This window comes from Stegostoma tigrinum, unplaced genomic scaffold (assembly GCF_030684315.1).
Source record: "Stegostoma tigrinum isolate sSteTig4 unplaced genomic scaffold, sSteTig4.hap1 scaffold_70, whole genome shotgun sequence".
In the NCBI taxonomy this organism is placed as follows: Eukaryota; Metazoa; Chordata; class Chondrichthyes; order Orectolobiformes; family Stegostomatidae; genus Stegostoma; species Stegostoma tigrinum.
In genome coordinates this window covers 738,296-757,439 of record NW_026728643.1, presented here as the reverse complement: position 1 = coordinate 757,439, position 19,144 = coordinate 738,296, and the positions used below count along the sequence as shown (strand labels likewise).

The 19,144-nt window shown below is 44.8% G+C and overlaps 1 long non-coding RNA gene across 1 annotated transcript; it reads left to right on the top strand.

Moving 5' to 3' along the window:
• Positions 1-200: 200 nt before the first annotated feature.
• Positions 201-6,066, top strand: LOC132209176 (uncharacterized). The gene is made up of 2 exons (XR_009445269.1): positions 201-394; positions 3,870-6,066. It is a non-coding gene; the product is annotated as an uncharacterized LOC132209176 (long non-coding RNA).
• Positions 6,067-19,144: the final 13,078 nt, after the last annotated feature.

Sequence of the window (19,144 nt, the reverse complement as noted above, 5' to 3'; positions counted from 1 at the left end):
ATGCACTTGTATCAATGGATTCCTGTATCTTTCGTCCTGGCATATTCCTTCATATCTTCGTTATATCAATATTGCTGCTCAATGGCAGCGTGTTTTTTTCCCAGCATTCTGGGCGGGAATGCATTTGCCCAGATGACAAAAGTGTGGAGCTGGATGAACACAGCAGGCCAAGAAGCATTTTAGGAGCACAAGAGCTGATGTTTCAGACCCACACAAGTTATCTCGGATTCACCAGCATCTGCAGTCCCCATTATCTCTGAATGTATACGCCCACTTGTGCGCGCGCAATCTGAAGCGTTTCAAACATGCGCAGTACCGGAGGCAAAGGAGAGCCGGAGGAATCGAATGAGGAGCAGGCGCGATGAGGATTTGAAAGGTGAAAATTAGAAATCGAGTGAGTGAGTATTCCACGAAGTGGGCGGAGAGGCTTTATAAAATCTGACAGTAGCTACCGTCACTGAATTGAAAAATACCGACCCCGGTTTTGTCACGAATAGACTGGAATTGCTGAATTCCTTTGTTAGCCGAGGCAGGGCTGGGCGCCGCGAATGTTTTCTGAGCCGTGTGAGCCCGCCATCTTTATCCGGGGCCAACTGGAACCGGAGAGTGCGCATGTCCTTTACTTGTTGGGAACGGGGCGAGGGGAAGGCGAGCAGGATTTACGAACAGCAACTTCAAACCAAGAGAAATGCTTTTCTTTTTCTGTTCTGAATCTCTGTCCTGGATTGATCGTGATGGATTTTACACTCTTACAGATCAATGTCAGCAGAGGAATTTGGCCGACTTGAACCTCAGAAAGAGTGAAAGAGTAACTCGATTGATGAGTATCTGAATGCTATCAGCATCTGAATGTGGTAGCGTTCAGGTATGAATGTGTGTGTGTGTGTGCCTGTGGGAAAAGATTTGAGATATCAGAAAATGAGATACACTATCTGTGGTTAGATTACAGTTGATTAGCTGTTTTTAGTTCTCGGACTTGCTGTCAGGAACGGTCTAACAACTATGGAGTGGATGTAGCACAGATTCACCTGATTGATAACTGAATCTGTAGGTTTAGAATACAAGAAGGCCCATATTAAAAAAAATCAAAAAGTGCAAACCATTTAGCCCATGCCAAATGTCTGGAGCAATCCAGTCAGTCCTATTCCCTTGTTTTATCCCTGCACCTTTGCATTTTTCTCTCAAATGCTGATTCAGTATTTTTTTGAAATCAATCAACATCAAATTTGCTTTGACGAATTAATCTATTTATTACTTTCAAATATCTGTGCATGTGAATCCCTCAGACTCTGCACACTCTTTAGTGTTGTGTTATTGCCTCTTCCTATCCCTTCTGCTAAAACACATCACTTCATTCTGAGAGAGGTATCCCTGGAAATTGATTAATAAGAAATATTTTTGATCAAAGTCTTGGGAATATGATTAGTGACTGTCAGGGGAGTTACAGAGAAACTATTTCCACTGAGTGGGGAATTGACGACGAGCAGTAACAATCTGAACATGACATTAGTACCAGCATATTTCCAGGTCAAGTTTTCCAGATCCTTATAACTGTTTGATGGTTCAGGGACTGCAGAATTCCACATTCAATCTGGAAGATTGGAAAGTGTCAAATTGAAAGAAAGCTGCTGTGCGTTCAAGTCGTGCAAGCTTCATTAGAATGGCGCACTAGTCTATCAGGGCAAACTGGTACAAAGGATGATGTCACATGAGCTGGAGAGATAGCTACATCGAAGACAGGGTGTAGCAGTGGAAAGATACTTTTCAGAATGGAGGGTTTTGATTAGTGGTGTTCCACAGGAATCAGTGCTGGGACCTCTGCTGTTTCTGGTCTATATAAATAACTTGGAAGAACACGTGGCTGGTCGAATCAATAAGTTTGCGGACAATACAAAGGTTGGTAGAGTTGCAGATAGTGAGAAGGATTGTCAGATGATACAGCAGAGTATAGATAAATTGGAGTTATGGGCAGAAAGATGACATGTAGTTTAATCTGGACAGATATGAGGGGATGTAATTTGGAAAGTCAGGTACAGGTTTAAATTATAGAGTAAATGGCAGAACTCTTAGGAACATTGATATGCAGAAGGATCTGGGTGTGCAGGTCCACAGGCTACTGAAAGTGATGGTGCAGGTAGATAATTTAGTATAAAAGGCCTTTGGGATGACTGCCTTCATTGGAAGGTGCAATGGCGATATGGACAGGCAAGTTATGCTGCTGCTTTGTAGAACTCTAGTCAGGCCACACTTAGAATATTGCATTCAGTTCTGGACACCACATGTGGATGTGGATGCTTTGGAGAGGGTATAGAATAGGTTTCCCAGGATGTTGCATGGTTATGGGGGAGTTTAGCATTGAAGAAAGGTTGGAAAGACTTGGTTTGTTTACACTGGGACGCAGCAGGTTGAGAGGGTGGCCTGAGAGAAGTTTATAAGATTGTGAATGGCATGGATAGAGCGGAATGTATGAGACTTTTTTCCCCCAGGGCAGAGGGATAAATTACCAGAGGACACAAGTTCAAGCTGCAGGGGGAATGTGTGAAAGAGATAAGCAAGGCAAGCTTTTCACACAAAAGTTGCTGAGTTCCTGAAATGTGTTGCCACAGGAGGCAATGGAAGCAGACGCAGCAGCAGCAGTCAAGAAGCACCTGGCTGAATACATGAACAGGAAGGGAAGAGAGGAATGTGGATCCTGTGAATCAAGGCATTTTTAGCATGGAGGGTTAGAATGTGCAGGCATAGGCTTGGAGTGCTGAAGGGCTGGTTCCTGTGCTATGTTGTTCTTTGTTCTTAACAGAGGATTTTGTCTGGGTTGGGAAGCTAAAATGAAAGTCATGGCGCAGCTTGCAAACGGAATGGATTTTTTTTCTGCAGAATAATAGCCCAATCTGTATTTTCTATTCACTATGTGGTACAGTCCCCGTCATAAGCAGTGAGGACAGTAATTAAAATGTGTAAGGTACAAATGATTCATCATTTATTTTCTTCTTGCAAAACCTTGAAGATAGCCTGAAGAAAGATGTTATTTGCAGAGTAGGTTATATGATACAGAAAATCATTGGCAAAGTATTACATTCTAACTGAACTAGAGGCTAAAATAAACTCTGACTGTCAGAGTCCCTATTTTTTCAGCAGGTTTAATTTTTAATAAAATGCATTCTGACATATTGAGCAAGTCAATAATCTTTTCCAGTCTGAATCTGCTGCTCAGAGTCCTGGAAGTGATGGTTTTCCCATGCACCACCTGATCTTGTGTTTCTGTCTGGTGAGTTTGGGAGGTTGTTAGAATTACTGGCAGATGAATTAGATTACCTACAGTGTGGAAACAGGTCCTTCGGTCCAACAAGTCCACACCGCCCCTTGAAGCATCCCACCCAGACCCAGACCCATCCCCCAATAACCCACACACCCCTGAACACTATGGGCAGTTTAGCATGGCCAATCCACCGAGCCTGCACATCTTTTGACTGTGGGAGAAAACCGACACAGACAGAGGGAGAATGTGCAAACTCCACAGACAGTCGCCCAAGGCTGGAATCGAACCCAGGTCCCTGGTGCTGTGAGGCTGCAGTGCTAACGACCGATCCACCGTGCTGCCCATATGAAGCCCATCTCCATTAATGCTCTCCGTATTTCTCAGTTTTCCCACAAAGAACACCTTTATGCAGCCCCAGATTTGGCAGCCAGTTCCTTTCACTGAAGCTTAATACTGAACCAGTCCTATTGTTATAACAATCCAAGAGCTTTCATGGTCGCATTGTCCACTGTCTATCGCACAAATGATCAGATGTATTCAGTCCAGTTTTAAAGTTCTGCCTTTTTCTCTCTGGGCCACATTTCGTTCTTACTGTCTGTCATTCATTTTACAGGAAGTTGGAGCATTTGCAGTCAGTGAACTCAAATCTCGCTGCAGATTCTAACGAAATGTTGAATTCATCATGTCTTGAATATCATCAGGCTTTGATCATGGAAGCCAAAACCAGTGTTCGCACTGAGAAACCATGGAAATGTGAGGACTGTGAGAAGGAATTCAAATATCCATCTTCCCTGGAAAGTCATCAGTGTGGTCACACTGGAGAGAGACCGTTCACCAGCCCTGACTGTGGAAAGGGATTCATTTGATCATCCAGTCTGCTGACACACCAGCAAGTTCATATAAGAGAGAGGCAGTTCATCTCCTCTGAGTGTGCGAAAGGATTCACTCACTCATCCCATCTGCTGACTCACCGGCACGTTCACACTGGGGAGAGACCTTTAAAATATCCACACTCTAGGAATTGCGAGAAAAGTTCGAGAGAACTAATATCTCACATTAGTGAGAAACCATTCAGGTGCTCTCACTGTGCGACTCGGCTCAAGCGATCATCTAAACTCCCAATACACCAGCACATTCACACTGGGGAGAGACCGTTCATCTATTCCATATGTAGGAAGTGTTTCATTCACTCATCTGACCTGGTGAAACACCAGAAAGTTCATTCTAATGAGAGACCTTTTTCAATGTTCAGACTGCAGGAAATGCTGTAAATGTTCTGGAGAACTGATGTCCCATCAACATGTTCACACTGTTGAGAGCCCAATAAGATACTCTCATGATGGGACTGGGTACAGATGAATATGTAACCTCGCTGTACACCAATGCATCCACACAGGGGAGATACCGTTCACTTGCTTCATGTGCAGGAAGAGATTCGTCAGATCATTGTACCTGCTGAAACACGAGCAAGTTAATTCTGACCAGAGAATGTGGGAAATGGTATAAAGATTCTGAACAATTAGCCTCCATTAACTTGCTCACATTATTGAAATAACTTTGAATGTTCAGATTGCAGAAAATGCTTTAAAAGTCCTCAACAATTGATGATCCATCAATGTGTTGACACAGGTGAGAGACCGTTCCAGTGCTTTCACTTTCAAACTGGGTTCAGGTGATCATTTCACCTCATTGTATGCCAGTGATGTCAGACTGGAGGGAGGTCGTTCGCCTGCATTGAATGTGGGAAGGGATTCACTCAAACACCCGACAACCCCCCCCCCCCCCCCCCCCCCCAAAAACATGAGTGAATTCACAAATAACCACAGTGGTTGCATTTTGCTATTAATTATGTTCAGTAATGAACACATTTCATTGTTGTCTGTTTCTACTGATGTTAAATTGACTTTCCTGAAAATATAGGTTTTTATTTTCTGAGTAAAAGGCAAATAAATTAGCTTTGTATTTAACACAAAACTTACACTTTGTTTTCAAATGTCCCAAGCACAAGTTAGTTTCTTTTGGCCTTCTTAACAAGAGGATTCAGATACAGGAGCAGGAACGTCCTTCTGTGATTCCACAGGTCTCAGTGAGCCCATAGCTGGATTCTTGTGTGCAATTTTGGTCTCATTATTCTTGTGGAAGAATGCTTTGGCTGTGAATGGAGTACAATGAAGGTTGACCAGAATGATTCCTGGGATGACAGGACTGACATGTGAAGAAAGACTGGATCAGTTAGGACTATATTCACTCGAGTTCAGAAGAGTGGTCTTTCATAGAAACAAAAGAATTCCGACAGGGCTCCACAGGATAAACAGAGGAAGGCTGTTCTCAATAAACAGGGTGTCCAGAACCATGACTTTTAGGATATGGGCATACATGGGAGCATAAAGATGGGATCCTAGTGTCTCTTTAACCTGTCATCGACAAGCTATTTAGGACTGAGATAAGAAGAAATTTCCTCACCTCTGGAATTATCTGCCACAGAAAGCACCTGAAGCCAAAACATTGAATGTATTTAAGAAGGATTTGGATATAATTGTTGGGGTGAAAGGAATCCAAGTATGGAGAGAAAGCAGGAACAGATGGATGATCAGCCACGATCGTGTTAAATGTTGGAGCAGGCTTGAATGACCAAACGGCCGACCTCTATTTTCTTTGTCAATGGTTATTATTTTCCCAAATACTTTTTCTCTTCTGATCAATATTATGGTTCTTTCCTCCCCTTTTGTGCTGCTGAACTACTTAATTTTTTTGTAATGTTGTAAGTGTTCCCTACTGTGAAGATTGATTAAAATTATTTGTTTAACTCCCCTGCTCTTTCCTGGCTCCTCATTATCACTGACAAATCTCATTCTCTAAGGGGCCGATGTTCACAGTTCTCTTCTCTTTTTATCTTTTGAAATACTTCATTGACCACAGTATGTTTTCTCCTGTTATGGTTATTTCCTCCCCTTTTTGCTGCTTGTCTATTTTTGTGTATTTTAAAGTTGCAAGAATGCCCTAATGTGAATATTGTTGGAAAGTATTTGTTTAACTCTCCTGCCCTTTCCTAGCTCCTCAATGTTACCCTTTACAAAGCTCATTTTATAAGGGGCCGATGCTCACAGTTCTGTCCTCTCTTTATTTATTGAAATAATTAATCAACCACAATACACATTGTTCCTCCATAATCATCTATAAGGCCTTGTGTGGTGGCATTGTGAGAGAGGCCGAGCCACAACAATGTACAACAGTTCAATAATGTCCAACTGTATGCAAAAAAGGCAAGTTTCATCAAAGCTTTTTGTCTTGCACATTTCGGTTCATTCACAATAAGCACCAATGGAAAGGGAGCAAACGTTTTATACTGTACTGACCTGGGCGAATAATAGACTCTGATTGGTCAAGGCATTGCAAAGGAAAATGCACCAGTTAGATGATGACCAAACTTTGTTTAAATTTCACGCAGACAGATTGACTCTGATTTTTCAAAGCATCACTGGAGACCTCAACTAAAGAAGGGCTGGCCCCTGTCTGGTTGAGTGGAAGGAGGTGTTATTAATATTAATTGGGCACTATTAATATTTGAGCACTGTAAGCACAAACTGGTTGGCTGTGGCTAATGCGTTATCTATTGTGAAGAGACAAAAGAAAATGCTATTTGCCAAAATCTCCCAACCTTTAGGTGGAGGTGAGGAATGCTGCAGAATGTGATTGTTAATATTGTCTCCGAAGTGGAAAACAGGTGAACTGTTGCACTTAAGAAACAATTCCTGTGAAAGATAATGTGGGAACATCATGCTGGTAAGCCAGTCGCACATAGTGAGGGGATGGGCAGTGGGAGAAGACACAGTAAATGTATAGCCTGCAACAGAATCTAAAATACATGCATGATTGGAGGCAGTGGAAGTTTGACAATGGCAGAGAGGTGATCAAGGAAAGCAAGGGTCATAAAGCCATACAGATGGACCGAGTTATACAGATTTACAGCACAGAGTGTGCCGTCTGCCCACCATTCCGATGCTAGTCATCAAACATCAGTGAAAGAGAGCAATAGATGAACATGGATTCAGATCCCACAGCAAAGGTGTCACTCCAGATGCAGAGACATTGAACCTCTCCCAAATAACACAGGACAACAATAAAATCCTTAAATTATTAATGACTCATTAAAAAATATTTAGCCCTGAAACAGTCTTATTGATTACAATATTAAAATCTGCTGGAACCTGCAGCTGGAAAGATTTCAAAAGTTCCATGTCAGAGAATAGTTTCAAAATTAAGGAAATCCCTTGGAATCGAGTGATGTAACTGAGGTTACTCCGTGGAAATTCTATGAGTTAGTTTGTAAAATCAATCTCCATCAGCCAGAGCGAGCCATTCAGAAGAGATAATCATTTCAATTGATTTGAGTTTTGCTGTGTGTACCAGCCACTCTGAGCTCTGATAAAAGGAGTTTCAAAAATCCATCCATCAGTCCAGTACAGATGTTCACAACATCCCCTCTTCATAGCTCATGATGACTGACTATTCTCCCTGCTGTACAATGTCCCTCAGCGTGGCCAGCAGTCACTCAATTTGAGGATAGCGTCTCCTCAGGGCCATAAGTTTCTATCCTAGGTTTTCATATGAATGAATCAGTCTTCTCCATCCACCCAACCAGAAATTGGCCACTTGCTCGTGCTGCAATCCTAATGTGCCTGAATGAAACCTAGAAACAAAACCCAGGTCATTGCCGTTGAGAAAAAATAAGTAAATTAATAAACCATGTAATTAATAAATAATTAAATAATATAATATTGTAGATTCTATTAAGTTCTCTTCTAATCTGTCCTTCTATGTTCAATTACTTATGCACATATATACCCAGGTCATTCTATCCTTGCAACCCCTTTAGAGATGTACCCTTTATTTTATATTGCTGATGTACATTCATCCCATTAAAATGTGTGACCTGACACTTCTCCACATTGAAATTCATCCACCTCTGATCCACACACCCCACTAACTTTACACAAGTTTCCAGAAAATTACGAGAGGCATTGATTGAATGGAGAGTGAAGTATTTTCTCAGGTGAAAATGTCAATTACTATGGGACCTAAGTTTAAGCCAAAAGGGTGTATGTTTAAAGGAGATGTAAGAGGCAAGCGTTTAGACAGTGGGTTGTAAGTGCTTGGAATACACTAGTCGAGGGGGTGGTAAAGGTGGATATGAGAGATAGGTGAATAGGCAGAGAATAAAGTGATATGGATTGCACAGAAACAAAAGGTTTTTAGTTTCGAAAGGCATCATGTATCAGCACAGTCTTGGTGGCCCAAAGTACCTGTTCCTTTGCTGTGTTGTTCTTCTTTGTACCATTCTGCTCACATTTTTCTCTGTTTCCAAATCCTAACGTATGCACAAATATTGATCCTGTTCCCTGTAGTCCTATGTTTAGAGCATTAATATATATTTGGAAAACACAAGGGTCTCAACATTGCCACCGAGGGAATTTCAATAGATTCATTCAACTATCCCAAAAAATATCCAAAGCCACTGTTGTATTTCCTTTCTCTCAGCCAATTTTGTACATGTATTGTTATTGTAGTTATTTTCCCCAAATACATAAACTCACGGGTCAGCTCAATAACATTGAATCACATACTTTCTGGAAGTCTTGGACAAACATGAACTGTATTCCTCTGATCAACCCCATATTTCACACGTTGAAAAGAAAACGTAGGTCATTAACAGCAAGTTAACTAACATCATGTCTCCTGGAGAAATGTATGGCAACTTCCCATGAATTGACTGATCTTTGGCCATGTAACTCTTCATTTTGCCTTCACCGTTGCGTCTACAAGTTTCCAAGCACCCAAAGTAAATTGGCTTGTCTGTAACAGTTGGATATATTCTTGCAACTTCTGTTTAACAAATGACTAAACTTTGCAATTTCCCTGTATTCCAGCACTACTCTCGATAAACTTACAAATTCAGCAAAGTTTCTGATCGCCTCGAGCAGACTTTGAAAGTAGACATGGCGACCCCCAGTGAGACAGTTCTCATTCTTCCATGTGGCTCACGATCTCAGAAGATACCCATTTTGGAAAAGCCTGATTGGTATTTTCTTGCTGCTGAATACCACGGGATTGTTACAGCTCCACTTGTCTCACGTTCAAAGCCATTTTCAAAACTTAAACACAAGCACAAGACTGATGAATGTAGAAGGGGTAATGTGCACTGAGCATATTCATCTAACTAGTACATGGGAGCATAAAGATGAGATCCTTGTGCCTCTCTAACCTGTCATCGACAACCCCATCACGTTGTAACACCTTGTGTCTTATGTTCCTCCTGCTCGCTTTCCAGGTAAACATTGGATTTGCCATTGGCCTGCATTGGCATTGAGCACTAATTGACATTGGATCTGGCTGGGCTGAGGGAGGTGAAGGTGAGACAGGGCCAGAAGCAAAAAGAGATGCAAAATCGGGGTGTTGTGAATCAGTTGATTTCAGTGGGGACCGAGTGCTGTGATTTGCAGCCCGAGTTTCCCAGGAGTTACAGTGATTGGGCTCGTGTTTTTTTTAATTGAACGTTTTCCTCAAGCGTGACTTCCTTTTTGTAAACCATGCTGACTCTGCCTGGATCCGATCTGATCTGTACCACTCATAAACAAAACATTTTACTGTATTTCAGTACATGTGACAACAAATCAATCTGTGCATCCCTCTGTTTCCCTCTCGGTCTGTCTGTTGATCTCTCTCTGTGTCGGTTCTACACTTTTTCTCTCCCGGTGTACCATCCGCACTCTTCTCCAAGAGCAAAAGCCTGTAAGCCCATCACCATTCTGTTAAGCTAGCAATGGCCTGTCAACACATCTCCACTGTTCTACCAATGACCTGTGAACACGTCTGCATTCCCTTCTTCTTGCAACAACTTATTAACACATGACCAGTCTTTTCTTGTAGCTACAGCATGTGAAACATTCCCAATCTGTTCCCCCAGCAACAATCTGTGAGCCCGTTGCCACTGTATTGCCCGAGTCAAGGCCTGTGAGCAGATCCTTAGACGGTTGCCCTTGGAAAGGCCTATGAATCCATCCCCACTCTGATCCCCTTGCAACAGGCTCATACCCATCCCCAATTTCATTGCAAAAGACTGTGACCACATCTCCACTGTACCCCAAGCAACAACCTGTTGAACATCCACAAAATGTTCTCGTAGCAACAACGTGTGAACTGATCCTGCCTCTGTTCTCTTAGTAACAGCCTGTCAGCCAATCCCTACTCTCTTCCCCTAGCAACGGCCTGTGAAACCACCTCCACTCTGCTGCACTGACAACTGCCTGTGACCCCATTCCCAATCTGCTCTGCTAGAAACAGTCTGTGAAACCATCAATACTGTATCACTTGCACCAGCCTGTGAACCAATCCTCACGCTTTTGCCTTAGCACCAGACTGTTCAACCATCTCCACACTGTTCTCCTAGCAGTGACTTGGGAACCCAATCCCAATTTAGTTTTATAGCAATAGTCTATGATCCCATCCCCATTCTGTTCCTCTAGCAATGGCCTGTGAGCCCATCTTAATCTTGTTCCCCTCGCAATGATCTGTTAACCCACTCCCACTGTGTTCTCCTTGCAATGGCCTATGAACCCATCCTAACAATGTTACTCTAGCCATAGACTATAAACCCATCCCACACTCTGTTCTCCTAACAGCGATGTGTGAACGTATCCTGAAACTGTTCTCATAGAAAATGGCCTGTTAACTCATTCCCACACTATTATACCTAGGAATGGCCGGTGAGCCCATCCCCATTCTGTTGTGCTAGCATAGGCCAGAGAACCCTTCCTTAGTATGTCCCTGTGCAGCAGCCTGTGAATGCATCCTCTGTTCTCCTCACACCCCGCCTCTGTTCGACCAGCTATGGCCTTTGAACACAGCCCCACACTGTTGCTTTAGCAATGATCTAGTGATGCATTCCCACTCTGTTCTCCTTGCCTTGGCCTGTGAACCCATCTTCATTCTGTTACCCTAGCATTGCCCTCTGAACCCATCCCCATTCTGTTACCCTAGCATCAACCTGTGAATTCATCCCGATTCTGTTCTCCTTTTAACAGCCTGTGTACAGTGGATAGGGGGAGATTTGAAGGATGGAGGGGAGATGGGGATTTATAGAAAGCTGTGAGAGAGACAAGAAGCTGGGAATATGGAGGCAGAGAGGAACGCAGTGAAATCTGTGGGATCAGACTGTGCAGCAGCCCCATTTTTGTCCCTTTGTCTCCCCCAAGCCCCAGCCCAGGGCTCACCCCCTTGTGGTCCAAACTCCAGAGACTGCCTGAGCCCCATAATTCATTTTCCCTGTGAGCATGTGAGTGTGGAATTGAACGACAAGGACACGGGATGGTTGATTATAATTCTCTCGGTCTCGCTCTCTCTGGTCCCAGCTCCTGTCTGACGATTCCTCACGGCAGAATGATTTGATTCTCTCTGACTCTGCATCATCCCGAGTTTCAGCTCCTGAATAAAATCACCGTGGGGGTGGAGGTAAGACAGAGAGAAATGAAAATGGATTAAAATTTTTAAAAAACACCGAAAGCTCAGCAAAATCGCACCACTTGCTGCTTCAGCAATGTGAGACATTCCCCACCCAGCACAGCAAGATCCCACTGCTGGTTGTCTGAACACCCACAACCTCACACTCTCCTCACCTCACCCCACCCCGCCCTCCCCACCCAAACACCAGCACAGCTCCTGATTTTAAACCCAGGGAACAGGGAACAGGAAGATGTCTCAAACTGCCTCAGGGCTGTCCCAGTGTTTCTGTTTGAGGGGAAGGGCAGGAGAGATATTTACTCCAGGGCTGGGATTCACACCCCCTCACACATCCCCCATCCCCACTCCCAGAATCTGTGTGCCTTACTCTGTCTGCAAGCTTCAGTGTCAGGTATCTCCCCGCCTGCCCCAGCACAGAGAGAGAGACAGAGACAGAGGTGCCTTTTTTGGGGGGAATGGTTATGGGGGAAGAGAGAGCAAAAAACAGACAGACAGAAATTGATCAAATTAGATTGAAATAAAAATAAACAGAAACAAAGGCAATCCTGCCACTGACTGACATCCAACATTTCCCCATTTCATCAGCATTTTCCCTGGGGTTTTGAGAAATGGAAGAGATTTCAACTGGGATCAAGGGGCAGATGCTTTCTGACTGCCCTCAGGGTTTATTTTCTTAGAGGCTGGACAGAAACTCAGTGGTGGGGAGTCACTCCCCAGAACATGCCTCTCTATCTCTCTCCATGACCCCACTCCAGCTTGTTCTCTGATACTCCAGTGAAGCAGTAACAAACACACAAAGAAATGACCAACGCTCCCCTCTGTCCCCTCCCATTCAGCAGGCACAAACCCCATGCCCAATCCACCTGGGATTGGTGCTGTTTCTACATGAAATGTTAATGATGAACCTTCCAAAGTGTCCAGTCACCTGTCTCTCTCCCTCCCCGCCTCTGTCTCTCTCCTTTTCTCTGCCCCTATCCATTGATCCATCTCTGTTGATCGATTCTCAAGCAGGAGAAAGTCAATGTCCCTCACACTCTCCATTTCCTCCATGTTTCAATAGCAATGCCCTCTCCTGCCTCATGTTTGCCATGTGCTCCCATCTCCCCGCTGTGTCTTGTGGATATTTGCAACGTCAGTGTCACATTTTGGAGGTTGAGGGGGTGACGGGAGGTGGGGTGGGTCTGGGCTGGGGGTTGGTGAGGAAATTAGGGATGACACACCCACTCACCACACTCACTATCAGGGCGTCAGCAGACTCAGCCCAGGGCACTGTAGAAAGCCTTGCATCACACACGAGGGTGACGTGCAGGCTGCGGTGGTGCACAGTAAGATCCCACTGGCAGCTGTGTGTGGGACTGCTGAGGGACTCCCTCAACACCTTGTTGGAGCCCGCCCCTCCGCCACGGGCTGCAATGTTAAAACAGGCCTCTCCCCCACTGAACCCACCAGCAAATATTACAGTCTCCCATTTCAACTTGGAGCTGGCTCAGACTGAACACGGGAGTTAGCCTCTCACCACCACCTCACCAGCTTCAGCTGTATTCCTTTTCCCTCCAACACTCCCATCTTCACACCACCCCCACCACCACACTCCCCGCTGTGCAGGATCCCACAAACAGCAAAATGTGAAAATGGCCATACGTTGATGGAGGAGCTTAACTCATCCTGAACACTGGCGTAGAGGGAGTGCAGGGTGGGTGGGACATCAGACCCTGCAGTTTCTGCCCCTTTCTAATGCTGAGCCCGTCCCCTGTCCCAGAGCCTGCACTGATCCCCCAATCCTTCACTCTCACCCCTCCCAGAGATCAGAATAAGGTCCCAGTCAAAGGGAACAATTCCCTCCATTTACCCCCAAACTTCACAGACGGGCCGAGAGGGGCCAAGAGGTGGGATTGGAACACGGGGTGGCGTTAGGAGGTCGTGGGATCCTACTCCTCCCTTTCCACATCCTGGCACCCCCACCCTACCCACCCACCTCTCCATTAAAATGACAAAAAGTCCAGGGAAGTCTTTCCCAGATATTCCAAGATGAAATGCAGGAAAGAAAACAGTTTGATGGATGGACAGGAGTATCCAGCTCACCCCACCCCTCCCTCTCCTATAGCCTTCAGCTCGCCAATATACTTCATTCGAGTGGTGCCTGTACCTTCCATTTATTGCTTGCTGCCACGTGGCCCCATCTGAAACACAGATATGACTCACAAAACTTCACATAGGGTTAGGATTCCTGATCTCCCCCAGCCCTCCCCTCTCCCCATCCCCATACACAACACCCAGAAGGGGCTCAAGTTGGAACGAATAAACAACTGCACAGCAAGATTCCAATGACTAGCGACCCCCTACCCCCAGCCCTTGTATCTATTCCCCACCTCCCATACATCCCCACCACCCTCTCCCATTGCCCTCCGATCTCACTCCCATCCCCGCCTTTCTAAGCTTTTCCTCTCTGACTCCATCTCTCAAACCCCCCAACACTGTCTCTGAATTATACCTCTGTGTCTGAAATGTTGTCACCCCTGCCATTTAGTAACCCTGACCTGTCACACTGCGGCATTGACTGTCTAAAATGGTGGGACGGTCTGGAGAGAGTGGTGGGAGTGGGGAAGCCCTAAACTGAGGAATGGCAATGGAGAGAGGGAAAGGGGGAAGAGATAAAGTAAGAGAGAAAGAAAGAGCCAGAATATGGTCAGAGAGAAAGTGAGGAAGACCCCAGTCTGAGGAAGGTGCGTGGAGAAGGAGATGGACAGAGTGAGACAGAGAGACAAAGAAAATGTAATAGCAAAGGCTCTGTAAGCAGCATTTGGACACTGGGCATCTTGTTGCAATGTAGGCCACACTGCAGGTAATTTGGCACACAGCAAGATCCCACAAGCAGCAGTATGACTGCAGACAGATTGTGTGTCTCACTCTTGCTGGTTAAGGGCTCAATTCTGGCTCCAGGCTGACAAAGAGGGAGCAATCTTGCTATTTGTGAAGTTCAACATACTTCTCTCTTTCTCTCTGTGTCTCTCTCCCCTCCACCTCTGATATCTCTCTCTCACTCTCTCTTTCCCACCTCTTTGTGTGTCACTCTCTCTCCCTTCTAAATCTCTTATCTTTCTGTCTTTGTTCCTCTCTCACTTCCCTCCCCGGCCCCTCATCTCTGATCTTTTTTTTCTCTCTCTCCCAGATTTAATCTTGTGCATTGTAATCTTTATCATTTAAAACGTTTTTGACCTTGATATTTGAGGATATTCTGTTTTTCTAAACGGGGGCACTGTTTCCCAGCATTCTGTGCCAGTAATGCTGCAGGCCATTGATACACAGTGTGATTCCACAGGTCACCCCTTCCTGCTCCAAAATGTGTTGAATCACAATTTCCATTCAGGGAAGGGGCTATCCGTTTCTTTGGGACAAAAATCACCCCCTCCATCCCAGGATGTAATTTGGTGGATGGCACTTTCTAGAACAAAGTGATTGGAGCTGGGCAGTGAAGAGATATTGGAGACTCCAGTTCTCTCCCCGACAACATGCCCCCTCCCCCAGACCCTGTCTCCGTTTCCCAGCACAGATACAGAGACACATCTTGTCCCTCTATCCCTCACTCCCTCCGGCTCACTCTTTTTGTCTGCATCTGTGTTTTTTGTGAAAAAAAACTTTGTATTGCAAATTATTTCTAACTCCCTCACTGTTTCTGTTTGTTTGAAAAAAAACAATGAGAGGAAACTGGAGGGGGTTCAGGAGAGGAGACAGGGAGAGAAAGACTGAGATGCCCTCGCAGATACTCAGGGGATTGAAGTAAAATGGCCAAATAATGTTTTTGTTATGTGGTTATCAATTTTTTTCATCCTGGCCTACACACATCACATGTTACTCTGAAGTGAGAATGAGTCTTTGAAGAGAGTTTCACATTTATGGTTTTAATTTACTGTTTGGGGAGTCCTGTCTGTCAGACACTCCCTGGGAGGAGAATTAACATGTTTGTGTCAAAACCCAGGCTTCTTTCTTTAACCCCAGGATTCAAAAGGTTTTAAAAGTTACCTGGAGGCTCCGAAAAGAAAACCAGGCTACCACAGAGGAATTCAAATCTTGAGTTAATAAACAAATACAACTCACATGGGCCCTGCGGTCTGCAGCCTGTTGAACAGGCCGCTGGCCAATGCCTGAGCCCCACCCCTCCTCGCTGTGGAGAAAACCTGGGTCCATGGAAAGGATTTCTTGTCCCATTGTAGTTTCAAAATAAATGGACAGAGCAAGAGGGGGAAAATTATTGGAACTGGAAAGGAAGGACATTGTTAAAGAAATCACACAGCAAGAGGTGGGGTTTGATGTCTCTCCTTCACACAAGCCATCCCTTATCAATGCCAGGCTCTGATTGAATTGGTGAAAACTTTGGGAAATTTCAATCCCAGACCCATGAGGCAGGGTTAAAAGGAGGAGATCATCGAGACAGTTGCATTGCTGCAGGCCCATGAGGCAGAGCAAGATCCCACTGCCAGCAATGTGTCTGGAACAAGATAAACTCAATCTTTGTTATGGAATATTGGTTAAATCGTAAATGTTTTCTGTATCCCCAGGCACTACCATGATAGATACTTAAGAATCTCAAATATGTCTCCCTCCCTCCCTCTCCCTTTTCTCCTGCCCCTCTCCCTGTTGCAAGTCTATCTGTCACTCCCAATGTTGACTTCACATTCTCACATTATTATTCTGACAACAGAACATGCTTTTTGTGAGATTTCACATTTACAGTTTTAATTTCCTCCTTGGGGAGCCCTGACACATGTTTGTGTCAAATCCCAAGGCCCCGATTACTTTAACCCCAAGCTTCAAACCCCGGGGTGCAGCCTGTCCAATAAGCCTCAGGATGATGCCCCCTTTGGAGAAAGCCCTTGTTCTATGCCTTGTGGGCCCCAAACGCTTCCCCTTTGGTTCTTCAAAAAAAAAACTGGTCCCTTTGGAGAAAAAAAAGAGACAGCATTAGTTGCAAGGCAAAGCAGAGACAGTGCAGCAAGATCCTGGGTTTTCCTCTCTGTCACACAGACAATGTCTCAGCAACATCTGAACACAAACATATCAGGTGATGAGTTGAGTTTCCATGCCAGTCCCTTTGTAAAGCTTTGAAATGGTGGGTTACCTGATTAAAACAGCCACTGCCTGTAACAATGGCACTGGGGCATTTAATACACAGCAAGATCCCACATGCAGCAGTGTCCCAGCAGTCAGATAATCTGATTTTATTCCCTTCTGCGATGCTGGCTCAGTTTAATTATTTCCTGTGACCCCAGAAACTGACATTACAGTTAATTCACAATCTCAAATACTCTCCCTGGCTCTCCTGTTTGACCTACTCTTTCAATTCTTCAAATCCTTCTCTCACTGTCACATTTTATCACACTGCCCTCCTCCATAACCCACATTAAACCTCAGGGTCAGAAAGAGACAGGACTCATATGGGCCCCTCACGGGGTGCAGTGGGAACAGGCATCAGGCCAATGTTGTCCCCCTCTGGAAGTTTTTTTTTGCAAAGCTTTCCTGGCCCCAGACATTTTGGATCTTCACATTGTAACTTTCCAAATCAGAATTTCCTGGGGATAAAAGAGAAAAGATTAGTTGAAAGCGGGAGCTACAGCATTTTGCAGCAAAATTACACAACAGGAGGCCAGGCTTATCTGCACTACCCCACCTCCATGGCATTACAAAACATCATAGCAACATCAAACTACCAAATAAATCATAAGGTGGTAATAAACCAGAGGTTTAAAATAATAATAAACACACATACACACACAATCTCAACCAAACAGGGAGAGCTGCTCACTACACTGTGTCAGGATGAATCTGATACATTTCTCAGTGAATGGTTTGCAGACTCCACCTCTGACTCATTGCAATGTCGCTCAGTCTGCTCATTAGGGAGGCCTCTGTGTGATAGAGATGGTAATTCCCCAGATTGGAGTCTTTTGTTGGATTTTCCTGGTCATTGAAATGTTAATTCTCCAGCAGCAAAGCTTTACCAACCCTTGTTCTTTGAAACCCTTTTTAAAGGTGTGTTAGTTCTGTCAGTGCAGTTTGAAAATATTTAACATTGGTCTCATAATAGCACCTAAGAGCCTGACCGCAGACGCCCCAGGAGACAGGAATGGAAATACAGTGGGGATATTTGCTGAGGATCTCTCGGGATTTTCCTGCTGTCAGTGTGGCTCCCAGAATCAAACTCTCTTTCTCACCCTCTTCTGCCCTGTCTCTCCCTGGCCTGCACTACAGACAGTCATTTCAAACTTGACATTCAAAACTTTGTTTCTTCTCCTCCTCCTGAAAATGTCAGTAGAGTTTGAGAATTTAAAGCATTGATCATATCTCTGCCCCTCAAACACCCACATTTCCCCATCTCTGCTCCCACTTTTCCCCCGGCACAGGACTGTGGAGAACATGGGTGCACTTTAAGACAACAAAATGTGAGGCTGGACGAACACAGCAGGCTAAGCAGCATCCCAGGAGCACAAAAGCTGACGCCTCGGGCCTAGACCCCTCACCAGAGCCTTTGGGAGCACTTTATCCAGGTTTTGCCAAGGGGCGTAGTCAGTGAGGTTCTGAGCTCAAGGGGTCAGCATGTGTGGGTGTGTGTGTGTGTGAGCGTGTATGTGTGTGTGTGTGTGTGTGTGTGTGTGTGTGTGTGAGCATGCAAGTATGTGCATGTACATGTGAGCGTGAGCGTGTGTTTGTGTGTGTGCACGTATGTGCATGCACCTGTGTGCATGTGCGTGTGTGTGTATGTGTGTATGTGTGAGCGTGCATGTGTGTGTGAGTGTGCACATCCATGTATGTGAGCGTGCACGTGTGTTTCAGAGCGCATGTGTAGTATGAGCACGTACGTGTGTGACCACGTGTGTGTGCTCACGTGCATGCATTTGTGTGTAAGTGTGCACGTGTGTGTATGTGAGCATACACATTTGTGTGTGTGTGAGTACATGCACGTGTGTGTGTGTGTGTGTGTGTGTGTGTGTGTGTGTGTGTGTGTGTGTGTGTGTGTGTGTGCGTGCGTGCGTATGTCAGACAGTCCGACAGGACAACAACAGATTCTTCAGTCCAACCAGTGCACGCCGAACATAATCCCAAACTAATCTAGTCTTATCTGCCTGCCCCGGCCCAAATGTATTTTAAGTGATACAAGTGTACTCACACACACCTCTTACTCAGGATATTTATTCCACACACTTACCACCCTCTGTGTAAAAACCTTCCCCCTCATGTCTTCTCTAAATCTTTCTCCTCTCGCCTTTAAAATTGTGTCCCCTAGTCTTGAAAGTCCCATCCTAGGGAAATGACAGCTACCATTACCTCTATCTATACCCCTCATTATTTTATAAACTCCTTATCAGGTCACCTTTA